The sequence below is a fragment of the Nycticebus coucang genome, chromosome 12 (assembly GCF_027406575.1).
Source record: "Nycticebus coucang isolate mNycCou1 chromosome 12, mNycCou1.pri, whole genome shotgun sequence".
Classification (NCBI taxonomy): domain Eukaryota; kingdom Metazoa; phylum Chordata; class Mammalia; order Primates; family Lorisidae; genus Nycticebus; species Nycticebus coucang.
In genome coordinates, this window is record NC_069791.1 from 88,623,970 (window position 1) to 88,629,160 (window position 5,191).

Sequence of the window (5,191 nt, forward strand, 5' to 3'; positions counted from 1 at the left end):
GGTGCTGGGTGAACTGGCTGGCGACCTGTAGAAGACTGAAACTGGACCCCCACCTTTCACCATTAACAAAAATTGATTCTCACTGGATAAAAGATTTAAACTTAAGACATGAAACTATAAAAATACTAGAAGAGATTGCAGGGAAAACACTTGAAGAAATCGGCCTGGGAGAATATTTCGGTCCCTGGACAATTGAAGCAACACCAAAAATACATCACTGGGATCTGATCAAACTAAAAAGTTTTTGCACAGCCAAGAGCACAGTAAGTAAAGCAAACAGACAACCTTCAGAATGGGAGAAGATTTTTGCAGGTCATGCTTCTGACAACGGTCTGATAAGTAGAATCTACAGAGAACTCAAACTAATCAATAAGAAAAGAATAAATAACCCCATTTCTATGTGGGCAAAAGACTTGAACAGAAATTTCTCTGATGAAGATAGGTGCATGGCCTACAAACACATGAAAAAATGCTCATCATCCTTAATCATCAGAGAAATGCAAATCAAAACCACTTTGAGATATCATCTAACTCCAGTAAGATTAGCCCACATTATAAAATCCCAAAACTACAGATGTTGACGTGGATACGGAGGGAAGGGAACACTTCTACACTGCTGGTGGAAATGCAAGAAAATACGACGTTTTTGGAAGAAGTTTGGAAAACACTTAAGGAACTAAAAGTGGACCTACCATTCGATCCTGCAATTCCTCTATTAGCTATATACCCAGATGATCAAAAATTATTTTACAACAAAGTCGTTTGTACCAGAATGTTTATTGCAGCCCAATTCATGATAGCCAAAACATAGAAACAGTCCAAGTGCCCATCAACCCATGCATGGATTAACAAATTGTGGTATATGAACACCATAGAATACTATGTTGCCATAAAAAGATGGAGACTTCACATCATTTATGTTTACCTGGATGGAGTTTGAACATAATGTTCTGTATCCAATGTACTCAATAGTACTATGAAATCAATATATAATCACCTACACATTCATATGAATGGCAAAACATAACTATAGTCCAGAAAGTAGGAGAGAGAGGGAAGGGGAGGGGACATATGGGAGAAAGGAGGGTATTCAGGGGGACCTCACCTAATGTGCATGATGCAATAGTACATTTCAAAACTATTAAGAAATGAGTATAATTGTGATGGATGTGTTAGTTCAATATAAGCATTTCACATTGTATATCAAAGCGGTACCCTGAACCCCATAAATGTATCAATGTACAAAGTTATGATTTAACCAAAAATAATAATAAAATTAAAAAAAGAAATGTAGTATATTTGTACAAGGGAAATTTTCAAGAAAAATTTGGATGTACTGATATATGCTACAACGTGCATGAATCAGGAAAAAATACCAGTAGACGCAAGCTAATCACAAGAGGTCACATAATGTATGGTGACTTCATTTATATAAAATAGCTAGAAAAGGTAGATCCATAGAAACAAAAATAGATTAGTGGTTGCCTAGGGTTGCAGGTGGGGGAAGGGTGAGGAGGTCGGAGTGGGTTGAAATAGGGAGTATTTCTAATGGGTTCAGTGTTTCTTGTTGAGGTGATGAAAATATTCTAAAATAGATCATGGTAATGGTTGCGCAACTCTGAATATATTAAAAACGATTGAATTGGACACTTTCCCTGAGTGAATTGTATGATATATGAATTTTATTTTAATGAAGTTTGTTATAAAAAAGGTACAGTGGTAAATCAATAACATCAGTGAAGGAATTGGCTAAGTAATTGTTAGTATGGTTGTTAGGCTATTATAATTGATAAAAGTATTTTTTGGAAAAAAATGAATTTTTGTAAAGAAAACATATAATGTACTTTTATTATAAGATTTTCATATATGAAATAGAAAATATAATGGATCGCTCTTTATTTACCTGTCGCTCATCCTCAGCAGTTATCAACATTTTGCTAATCTTGTTTTATGTCGTATTTCTAATAGATCAGTGATAATATCGAAACAAACCCTTTCTCATATAGGTAGACCTTGTTTTGTGGCCCTTTGCCTTGTTGCTGTTTATGGATATCACATTTTTTGTAAACTGAAGGTTTGTGGTGATGCTATGTCAAGCAGTTCTATCGGCACCATTTTTGCGGCAGCATGTGCTCACTTCGTGTCCCTGCATCATATTTTGGGATATCTTGCAATATCCCAAACTTTTTCATTGTTACATCTATTGATGGTGATCTGTAATCAGTACTCTTTGATGTTACTATTTAATTGTTTTGGGGTGCTATGAACTGCACCCACATAAGATGGTAAACTTTTTGGGGGGGGACAGAGTCTCATTAGGTCACCCTTGGTAGAGTGCCGTGATGTCACAGCTCACAGCAACCTCAAATTCTTGGGCTCAAGCGATTCTCTTGCCTCAGCCTCCCTTGTAGCTGGGAGGTGCTACAGGTGCCTGCCACAATGCCTGGCTAGTTTTGTTGTTGTTGTTGTTTGTTTGTTTATCAGGTTCTGGACGGGTTCAAACCCACCAGCCCCAGTGCATGTGGACAATGCCCTAAGTGCTGAGCTAGGGGCACTGAGCCTAAGGCACTAAGCCTTAATTGATAAAAGCTGTGTGTGTTACGACTGCAGCACCAACCATTCCCTGGCCTCTCTCCCTTTCCTCAGGCCTCACTATTTTCTGACACAACAAGATTGAAATTAAGCCATAACCCTACAATGGCCTCTAAGTAAATATTCAAGTGGAAGGAAGAGTTGCAAGTCTCTCACCTTAGATCAAAAGCTAGAAATGACTAAGCTTATTGCATGTTGAGAGCTGAGATAGGCTGAAAGATAGGCCTCTTTGTGCCAAACAGCTAAGTTGTGAATGCAATGGAAAAGTGTTTGAAGGAAATTAAAGGTGCTATTCCAGTGAATACCTGAAGTAAAACAGTCTTATTGCAGATAAGGAGCAAGCTTGAAGTGATCTGGATAGAATATCAAACTAGCCACAACATTCCCAAACTATAGCCTACTTCTGTAAAGGCTGACAAAGGTAAGGATGCTGTAGGAACAAAGCTTGAAGCTGGCGTAAGTTGGTTCAGGAGGTTTAAGGAAGGAAGTGAATTAACATAAAAGTGCAAGGTAAAGTAGGAAATGCCATGTAGAAGCTGCAGCAAGTTATCCTGAAGATCTAGGTGGGATCATTGTTGAAGGTAAATAACAGGTTTTCAATGTACGTAAAGCAGTCTTATGTGGACGCAAATGCCATCTAAAATAGGACTTTCACAGCTAGCGAGGACAAGTCAATGCCTGGCTGCAAAGCTTCAAAGGTCAGGCTCACTCTCTTCTTAGGGGCCAATGTAGTTGACGAATTGTCAACTAGGAACCAATGCTTATTTACCATTCTGAAAATCCTGGGACCCTTAAGGATTATGTTAAATCTGTTCTGCCTATGTACTATAATTAGAAAAACAAAGCTTAGAGAAGAGCACATCTATATATAGCACAGTTTACTGAATATTTTAAGCCCACGATTGAGACTTATTGCTCAGAAAAAAAGATTTCTTTCAAAATATTCCTACCCACAGACAATGTACCATGTCATCCAAGAGCTGTAATGGAGATGAACAAGAAGATTAATATCACTTTCATGCTTGCTAACATAACACCCATTCTGTGTCCCTTGGATCAAGGAGTAATTTTGACTCTCAAGTATTATTATTAAAGAAATACATTCCACAAGGCTATTGCTACCATAAGTAGTGATTCCTCTAATGGATCTGGGCAAAGTTAAATTGAAAACTTTCTGGGGGAAAAAATTACCTTCCTAGATATCCTTAAGAACATTTGTGATCCATGGGAGGGGTTTAGAATATCAATACGAACTGTTCTTTGTAACAAGGTGGTTTTAACGCTCATGGATGACTCTGAGGGGCTTAAGACTTAGTGGAGGAAGTAACTGCAGATGTGGTGAAAGCAGCATGAGAACTAGAATTAGAAGTGGAGCCTGAATATGTGATTGAATTGATGCAATCTCATGGTCAAAGTTGAAGGAATGAGGAGCTGCATCTTAGGGATGAGCAAAGAAAGTGGTTTCTTGAGGTGGAATCTACTCCTGGTGAAGATGCCATGAACAGTGTTGAAATGACAGCTGAGGATTTAGAATATCACATAAACTTAGTTGATAGAGCAATGGCAAGGTTTGAGAAGATTGACTTCAGTTTTAAAGACGTTTTCCTGTGGGTAAAATTCTATCAAACAACATTGCATTCTACAGAGAGATTTTCTGTGAAAGGAAAAGTCTACCAATGTGGTAAATTTCATTGTTGCTTTATTTTATTTTAAGAAATTGCCACAGCCACCCTGATCAGTCAGCAGCTATCAACCTCAAGGCAAGACCCTCCATCAGCAAGAAGATTATACCTTGCTGAAGACTCAGATGTTTGTTAGCATCCTAGCATTTAAAAATTAAGGGATGTTCGTTGTTTCTAGACATAATGCTATTGCACACTTACTAGATTACATTATAGTGTAAACATAACTTTTATGTGTGCTGGGAAACCAAACAGCTCGTGTGACTTGCTTTAATAGTTGTGATATTGTGGTGGTCTAGAAGTGAACCTGCCTGTATCTCCGGGGTATGCTTGTGTTTAGAAATGCACAGTTAGTATTCTTCTCAGTTGCCCACAGAATACTTCCAAAAGATTATTATTCCCTGAAGGTGAGAATGGTCTGTCTTGTTTACGTGATGAGTTCTTTTATCACTCAGAAATGCTTTCAGATGAAAGTAACAAGAATCCCAACCACAGTTGCTTGTACAAACATGAGGTTTTTGGTTTTTTTTCCCCCCTCATATAAGAAATCTGAGGTAGGCACTTCTGCTATTCAGATGCTCAGCAATGTCAAGGCAAATATTTCTGGGATTCTCTTAGCCTTTCTCACATTAGCAGGTGAGACAGGGAGAAGGAAGGAGACAGCGTCATCATAGCAGAAAAGCAAAAGCAAAAAGCTTTCCCGGGAATGCCACCTTCTACTTATATTTGGGTTGCACAGCTAATTCTGGCTAGAAAGTGGATGGAAAAAAGGGGATTGGAAATGGGAATGGAGGTTGGTAGGTCACCAGCTAAAAATATCTGGCAGACAGTCCCTGGAATATAGTAGGAGGTATCTCAATAGTTCTTTGTAAAACATCTGTTGAATGCCTATGGTGGAATATTTGTTCAGAGATATT